A 9547-nucleotide genomic window follows, 5' to 3' on the forward strand; every position below is an offset into this window, starting at 1 on the left:
TTGTGCCTGATCCAACAGAACCATAGCTTAAGATGAAATTGGTGGACTTTTCTAAGAATTGTCTTTACCCAGTTTGGTCTACATGTGACTCCAAACCTGCACAAATATGATTAATCCTCAACTTTCCTCGGAAATATTTTCAATAGCAACATTAAAGCATAGATTAAAAAAGGAGTCCAGTTTAATGGTATCTTCCAATTTGTCTCAAATGTAAATTTATGTTCTCGGTAAAGACAGCGAAGCAGTGGCAGGGCTTACTGCTAGACTGAATAATAGTCTAATATACTGCTGTGAACATGCTTCCTCCAAGGACATAACGATCTTTATACCAACTAACAGTGTGATTAGCTGCAAACGATGTGCTTTAAGGGGCTCTCATATAGGGTGAGGTTTCGGGAGCTGCATACAGCAGGGGCAGGACTGAGAGGGGTTGCAGAAGTGTGGGTGTCACTGCCAACACTCTAACCAATTACATCCAGTAGGGAGCATTCAAGGGTGGCATTCCTGCCCCCTGTGTCATTTGGGACCTGGGTGGATAATTAATTCCCATGCAAGGACCTCATCAGTTGATATTCACTCTACAGTGGGCAGGAGATTTGCCACATGGGAAGTCTAAAAAGCAAATCACACTGAGTTGGATGGCTGTCACTCCACACCAGGGCATGCCTGCAGAGGTGCAGCAATCTTACCTTGTTATCATCAACATGTTTGCTTATTTCTTCCATTGTGACCACAAGCAAGGTCCCATTGTTCAGGGTCCACCTTGCTGCCTGATCAGCTGCAACAGTCATATTATGTACATCTAAAATGGAACATTTGACACCAGGACTGGAGCGCACTTCAAAGAACTGGGATCCTAGAGGTGCCGGCCTGGGGAAAGAGAAAATATTTTAAGTCCAGATAATTGATCACTCAATTCAAAACAGGATGTAATTGTTTTCAAAATAGGGTTTGAACTGGCAATGATGTCCATCCATTAACTCAGTTCAAGGAATCTTTAACCTCTCGGTAATGAGATTAGTCCGCATTTTACAAATGCGCCAAATCCGCACAAGATGGGCACCATTTTTGATTAGAGACCTAAAGGGTAAATGTTCACTTGCTATGATGCATTAAAAGCAGCATCTTAACTTGTAGAAGTACAATGCTGGACTCAATTCCCAGCCCTGATTGCCTCTGCTCAGAGATTCTTACAGTCAGCAACAACAGGAATTGAAAGACAGCTCTCAGAAGATCACAGCTGATATGAAAAGGCACTATTTGATCGAGGCAGGGTAATAACATTTAAACCATTGACAACTCAAAAACCAGGCATCAGGACCGATGACAAATCTTTATTAAAGGAACTGATTTTCACATAATCTTAAAAGGAGGAAAGAGAGGCAAAGAGATTTGAAGACGGCATTCTGGGCCTTAGCAGTTACATAGTGGTGCATAGAATCTAGGAGATAGTGGTCAGAGTTGGAGGAATGAAGAATCTTTGGAGGATTGTCGGGTTGATTACAGAGATGGAAGGGAGCAAGGCCACTGAAGGATTTCAACATGGAATCACTGAGGCCTTAACTTTCCTGCATGTGGCTCTGTGTTTGAAAGTACTGCACATTTCTGTAAAGATGATGCATGAACATGCTTGTGTGCATCTCCAAGGGCTGTTGCGCTGCTTGTTTCTGATAGCTGCATCTTCACAATGTAAAGGATCATTGCACAGGATGTAGAATGTAAAAATCAAGCCGTAATAGACTATCAGCCAAATGTTTGACAGCCACAGGAGGGTGGTGGGTTCTGTGCGAGTAGGATATAAACAGTAGAGCTTTGAAGTAACTCAAATTTACAACACCAACATACTGTTTGTACTTTTTCAGATGCTGCTTTGGGGTGCTTTCATGAAACATGTAACTAAAGAGCTGCTGAGTACTTCCAGAATTTTGTTTGTCTTTCTTGGGTACAAAGTGAACGATCATGCACTTCTCCATGTTGAACTCCATTCACTACTCACTTAATTTCTGAAATCTCCTGCTAATGTGGTGCAATCTACAAACTTGCATGCACAACTCGCAATTCCTTCATCCAATTCACTGATTCGAATAGTGGCAAGTAGAGGCCAGGAGTACAGATTCCTAGGGAATACCATTTCACACAACCCATGCATCAGACTATATTCCCTTTATCTCTACTCTATATGCCACAACCAATTGCCAACATATGTCAGAACGTTATGCAATTTATGTGTTTCCATTGTAAGACATTCGTGATTTTCTCATCTAGATGGTTTCCAGATATATCTCACTGCTTTTTTGTGGAGGAATGTTGCAACATAATGCTTCACGTAACATTAAGGTCAAGGTACCACTTATGACATCCTTTGGGATGATGCTATGACACTTTTTTTAAAATTTTTGATAGATAATGTATGCATAAGTAAAATAGTACTTACACAGATTACATTGAAAATGTCAACATAACTGAAAATGATGTTGCCAACTTTAAACATTATTTCTGCCTGTTAGGTGTCTTTCTGGTCATGCTGAAGATATTTTTAATTGGATTTCCTATTAAACCTTGAAATACAGAATAGCTGTGTGTGTTGCATGCAGTTGCAAATTCTAAGCCCCAAGTATCACCATGCAGCCAGTTAGCTCCTCTGCACATCTGGAGAGTTAAAGCCTCTTTTATACCAAAGATTTTAAATTTATACAACCCAAATTTTCATGTTGCAATTGCTATAGCATGTAGCTCTTGTCACACAAGTTCAGCCAGGTAGTCCTCATAACATATGAGTTAATATAAGAACATAAGAACTAGGAGCAGGAGTAGGCCATCTGGCCCCTTGAGCCTGCCCCACCATTCAATAAGATCATGGCTGATCTTTTTGAGACTCAGCTCCACTTACCCACCCACTCACCATAACCCTTAATTCCTTTACTGTTCAAAAATTTATCTAGCCTTACCTTAAAAACATTCAGCGAAGTAGCTTCAACCGCTTCACTGGGCAGGGAATTCCACAAATTCACAACCCTTTGGGTGAAGAAGTTCCTCCTGACCTCAGTCCTACATCTCCTTCCCTTTATTTTGAGGCGATGCCCTCTAGTCCTAGTTAAAGTGATCCCAGCAAACTTTAGCAGATCAGAGGTGTAGCATATCCTTCTGCAATCTGCATGCGCCTCTCATCCCATTTATTAAAACTTTTAATTATCATCTTTTTGTTCTTTGGCTGTAGCATTCTTTAGAAAGAGGGTGGATTTTTGACTCACTGGCCCTTCTTTACTTTTTAAAAGAAAGGAGGGACTTCCACATTTCTGAGATGGCATTCCACTCAGGACTCCCTCAAATACAAAGTCGTACTTCCATTTCAACAGTTCTTTCATATTACAGAACTGTCAGAGGAAGGCAAATGACACTCACAATGGGTCTTTGGATCTCTTCCTCAAACAGCAGTCAAAAGGAGAGTCTAAATAATTTTAAGGTGGAGGTCACTAGACCCTCGGTAAGCGAGTGGGTGAATGGTTACCAGGAATAGCCAGGAATGTGGAATATTCAGATCAGCTATGGTCGAAGAGCTGGGTGCCCCACAAATTCACAAGTTCCTTATATACATACTTCATTATTATGCCAATCAGGTGCAAGAAGCTATTTTAAACCATGTTAATTATGGCAATTTATGCATGTGTAGGTGTCTTTTGGGCAAGTACAGTGACCATTTTGGATTGCAAAAAGAGAGAAAGGACTTGCATTTTATCAGTGTTTTGATTTCAGCTTACGTTAATATTTGATGAGTCAGATCTCAGAGTGTCAACCTGGCTTGTTGATCCAAACTATTTTGTTAAACTGTGCAGACCAATTACTACACATATTCGCAAGAGGCCACCAATGCATTTTTAATGCAAAGAATAAAATGTTTATTAAACAAGAAGAAAAACAAAGTATATTATATATCTCAAAAAGAAAGGTTGGAAAGTTTTCATTACAAACATCAGACAAAAGATGGACTGACGTTACCCTTATACCCCCAGCAAGATCCTGACAAACACCCACAACCTCAGTGAAGAGTCACCATGATTTCCCCACTAAGGCTCTTTTTTCAGACGCAGATTGGGACAACTTCACTCGATTTGCTTTGGGCAAATTTTCTCTGCAGTCACAATATGCTTTTTCCCCTTCATCTGGTATCTCTGCCAGGGATACCTGAAAACAAAATTTGCTATAACAAGGTGTAGAGCTGGATGAACACAGCAGGCCAAGCAGCATCAGAGGAGCAGGAAAGCTGACGTTTCGGGTCTGGACCCTAAATTTGCTGTTACTTTTAGCTTCAGAGCAAACTCAAGTTCCCTGAACTCAACTGTCCAGGTTCCATTCTGGAGGGTCTTTTTCTGTGGCTGTATACCTTTATGACTATTAAACTGGACTGCTTGCGTCGCCCAGCCAACTGAACTGAGAGACAGAGAGAAATTAAACACTAAGTAAGAAACTGAGGGAAGCAAGGATACAAAATGTACTCTGCTTGAGCCAGTCAGTGACATTTTCTAACAGCTGAAAAATATCTGTTGTATTATATCTGACAGGCAGCATATATAGAGACATACTCATAAAATCATAGCATGTGACCTGAAGGTAAAAACATTCCATACTCCATCTTACCTCAGATCACTGGAAGCATGACACTTTGTTGGAAACCATTAGCTTAGTATTGTTAACACTTGTGGCTGAGAAATGTAATTTTGTTCGTAATAATTAGTTGTAATAAACATCTTGAATTCTTCAAAACCATGATATCCACAGCCAATTTCTTGTGTTATGGGAGCTAACAAAAGCATTGTCACATCAGGTAAAGCACCGTGGTGGAGACAAATTCACACCAACCCCCAATCAGGAGGGAGCTTAGTTGGCAAGATTGAAGGAGGTTCAGCTGGTAACACATCACAAAGCAAATAGCCAGGAATCAAGGATCTGAGTGGGGTGTTATTTCAGAGCATGCATGTACAATATAATTCCTGTTTTAAAATCATGTACTTACTAGCATCCTTCTCTACTAACAAGTCAGTACCTGCCTTCCATATGGAGAGGCTTGGCCAGAGATTGGGACTTCATCAGATGAAGACCCAGCTGTCAATTGTGTATCAATTAAAATCGGGAATAGAGATAAGGCCAGAAATCAAAGAATGCAGATGCCTTGGAGGAGTATTTTGGGACTTGGAGTTTATAGAAATTAGGAGGGGTGAGGCTACAAAAAGAATTGGAAAACATGAATGAGAATTTTAAAAATTAGATTTTTCAGCACTGGGATTCAATGTAGATCAATTAATACAGGGGTGACTGGTGAACAGAATGTGGTCAAGTTAGGATAGAGATATTGGCATTTTGAATAAGCATCATTTATGAAGGTGTAAAACAGGTAACTGGCCAGGAAAAAAAAATTGGAATAGTCATATCGAAGCATAGATTAATGTTTCAGCAGTGTACATAATGATACAATACTTTTACAAGGTTAGCAACGGACACCTAGTCCCTCTGCTTTCGCAATAATCAGCCTGCACTATGAATCATGTCATTGCAATTCAAACTCATAAGTAGCAGGTCAAAGCCATAAACAAACCAAGTGGGAGAGAAAATGAGACAACAAGTGGGAGTCGATACCCTTGCTCAGGTGCCTTAGAGTTCAGAATTCAGAAGCCCAGTATTTGCAAAATGATGTTCGATCAAACATACGTACAAAGATCAACTAATTTACTAAAAAGAAAAATTAAATCAGTTTTACAACTTACTTGTAAATGTCGATGTTGAGCACAGTTCCCACCACATAAATTGCCTGGTTAGGTTTCCCACATTCCAGGCGTACAATCCTTTGTTTGGACATAATGAAGGTTTAACTCCTACAAAGGAATAGTGAGTGTTTCAGCTCATATAGATGTTTATCTATAGACATCAATACAATGCTCACTTAACAGCCCATTAATCTTTCTCTTAACCTGCCTTCTGGTAGGAGAAAAATCCATTATTTTGTATAAACTGTTACTCTGTGACTCAATCTTTTATATTCATCTGCAAAATAAACAGTTTAGGATTTTATTCCTAAAATAAATCATTTCACCTGGTTATCGGAATAAAGAACACTGACCCTATAATAGTTACGTATGTCCTTTTACTTCTTTGTAGAAAACTTTAATTAAAATGAAATGAACCCATTCAAGTGCTTCCTATTATTGAAATCCTCTATTCATCACTTAAATCCATCAACAGTTAATCTGATTTAGGAAAAACATTTCATATTGAAGGATTTGCTCACAGCACACAGAGTTAGTGAAATTTTCTAATCCTCTTAGATTTTAGATGAATCTCAGTTTTTCAATCTCTTTCTTGATACTCACAATGATTACCATTCTAAATCGTCCCACCTTGTATAAGTGCAGAGCTACAACTACTCGAGTGAATTTCAAATTTTAAAACAATTGATTGGAGACTGTTCTGTGCTCACACTTAACCTGTAAGTTCCCGCAAGAGAAAGAGAGACTAAAAGTCATTGATTGAGACAATCATAGATTTCAGAAAAAATAAGCCTTCAACAAGATCCAGAAATTGCTGAATCTCTGTTGACTACAGTTGATTTTGAGAACAAAATAGATTTACCTCTGTGACTGTGGACAGCTGCTTCTCAAGCCTTCTCGGGGACTGTCAGTAAGCATAAAGCTCACAGAGACCAACAAGTATCAACTATAAACCCATGGTTGGCTGATCAGGTGTTTGGAGTCATTTCACAAAAAAAAAGTTGCAGAACCAACACCCTGATTTTTTTTCCAAAGTTGTTGAAATCACAGGTCAGAGGGCATATGTGGATAGAACAGCTACATGTACATTTCAGATGCACAGCCCTTCATCAGAACTCTATTTTCTGATTTTGTTTTGGGGTTTGCAACTTTATACCATTTACTGTACTTTAACGGATCAGAAAGATTGCTCTTGGTCAGCTCTGGCAAACCAATTAACTGTAAATGATGAGAAATATTATTTATTAATTCATAGATGTGGGGGTCACCAGCTGGGCCAATACTGTATTGCCCATTTTTACTTGCTTTAGAGAAGGTGGTAGTGAGCTGCCTTCTTGAACTTTGCATCGTGGATGACAGGTATACCAACGGTGTTGTTATCGGGGTAGTTCCAGGTGTCTGGCCTGAGGACGATAGTGAAAGAACAGTGATGTCATTTCAAATCAGAATGGTATGTGACTTGGAGGGGAGGTTGCAGATGGTGGTGATCCTAATCTATGTGCATTTATGTTGCATTATTAATTCTTCTCACATTTAGTGTGAAGACCTCATCCATGCATTCTATTTTGATTGTGGGCTGCATTTGGAAAAGGATGTCTTATAGTAAAAGGACTGAGAAAGGAATTACCGTACTTTTAAAAAGCAAATTACTGAAACTCATTGTGCGTCATTTTGCACTGTTACTTTGCTAGTAGGGGAAGGTATGAGAGGAAATGGTATGGCACCAGGGTTTGTATAAAGTGAGATTCAGCCTGCAATAATTTGGTGATTGATTTATGACCAATTGTGAATGCCAACGGTCATTAGCCTGACAACACATCTTTGGTTTCTGGGTAGTGCAAATGTAAACCAATTTTATGGGATATAATAACATTTATTGTAAAACCAGAAACCTACGTGTTTTCTGTGTGTCTGAAGCTAATAATTAGACACATACAGCACGGATACAGATCCTTGGGTCCAACTCATCGATGCTGACCAAGTTTCCCCAAACTAAACTTAGTCCCATTTGCCTGCTTTTTGCCCATAATCCCTCTAAACCTTTTTCATGTACCTATTCAAAAGTCTTTTAAATGTTGTAACTGTACCTGCATCTACTGCTTCCTCTGGCAGTTTATTCCAGAGATGAACCACCCTGTGAGAAAAAGCTGCCCCTTTAGGTTCCTTTCAAATCTTTCTTCTCACCTTAAAAATATGCCTCTTAGTTTTGAATTCCCCCACTCCAGGGAAATGACCTTCGCTATTAACTTTATCTATGCCTCTAATGATTTTTTAAAACCTCTATAAAAGGTCACCCCTCAACCTCTTACGTTCCAGGTAAAAGAAAGTCCCAGCCTATCCAAATAACTCAAAGCCTCCAGTCCCGGTAAAACACCCTTGTAAATCTTTTCATACAGTCAGAGTCATATGGTCATACAGCACAGAAACAGACCCTTCGGTCCAACCAGCCCACGCTGAACATAATCCTAAACTAGTCCCACCTGCCTGCTTCTGGCCCATACCCCTCCAAACCTTTCCTATTCATATATCCATCCAAATGTATTTTAAATGTTGTAATTGTAACCGCATCCACTACTTCATGAGGAAGTTCATTCCACACACAAACCACCCTCCATGTAAAAAATTTGCCTCATGTCTTTTTTAAAATCTCTCTCCGCTCACTTTAATATGCCCCCTGAAATTCCCCATGTTAGGGAAAGACAACTACCATCAACTGTACCTATACCTCATTATTTTATAAACTTCTTTCAGGTCACCCCTATACTCCAGTGAGAAAAGTCCCAGTCTATCCAACCTTTCCTTATCACTCAACCATTCCATACCTGGCAACATCCTGGAAAATCTCTTCTGAACCCTCTCCAGCTCGATAATATCCTTCCTGTGTCTGGGTGACCAGAACCGGACACAGTATTCCAGAAGAGGCCCCAATGTCCTGTACAACCCCAACTCCTATACCCAAAGGACCGAGCAATGAAGGCAAACGTGCCAAAATGCCTTTTTAACCAACCTGTTTATATGTAACACAAACTTTAAAGAATTATGTACCTACACCCCTAGGTCCCCCTGTTCTACAACACTGCCCAAGGCCCTACCATTAATTGTATAAGCTCTACCCTTGTTTGTTGTACCAAAATGCAATACCTCGCATTTATCCAGAATGAAATCCACCTACCATTTTTCAGCCTGTTGACCCATTTGATCACGATCACTTTGTAATCTCAAAACCTTCTTCACTGTCCACAATGCCGCCAATTTTGGTATCATTCGCAAACTTACTAACCATGCCTTCTATATTCTCATCCAAACCATTTATATAAATGACAAACAAAAGAGGATCCAGAACAATCTCTGGAACACTGCTGGTCACAGGCCTCCAGCCCAAAAAGCAACACTCTCCACCATTATTCTCTGTCTCCTGCCATTTAGCCAATTATGTATCCAGTTGGCAAGCTCACCCAGAATCCCATGTGACCTAAGTTCACTAATTAGTCTACTGTGCAAAACCTTGTCAAATGTTTTACTAAAATCCAAATAAACAGCATCTACTGCTCTGTTATCAACAACCTTTTTGGTAACTTCAAGGAGTTGATTCCATGTGAAAGGTAAAACAGAGAAGCAGCAGCCTGTAAAGTGCTGTATGAGTTTATATTATACATCATGAACATTCAAAAGAAGTTGGCTCATTTTTGGTTTGGAAACAATCCACTGAAATTGTGCACAGCAGTTTAGTTGCAGTGGGTTAGCTGATCACAACTGGGTTTTCAGTAGGGACATCATAATTGTACTCA

General features: G+C 39.7%; 1 long non-coding RNA gene across 1 annotated transcript; it reads right to left on the bottom strand.

The window, feature by feature from the left end:
• Positions 1–693: 693 nt before the first annotated feature.
• Positions 694–6734, bottom strand: LOC125481125. Its single transcript, XR_007261219.1, has 3 exons — positions 6622–6734; positions 5760–5867; positions 694–870 (listed from the first exon to the last, which is right to left on the bottom strand). It is a non-coding gene; the product is annotated as an uncharacterized LOC125481125 (long non-coding RNA).
• Positions 6735–9547: the final 2813 nt, after the last annotated feature.

This window comes from Rhincodon typus, unplaced genomic scaffold, assembly GCF_021869965.1.
Source record: "Rhincodon typus isolate 14 unplaced genomic scaffold, sRhiTyp1.1 hic_rhity00000943, whole genome shotgun sequence".
NCBI lineage: Eukaryota > Metazoa > Chordata > Chondrichthyes > Orectolobiformes > Rhincodontidae > Rhincodon > Rhincodon typus.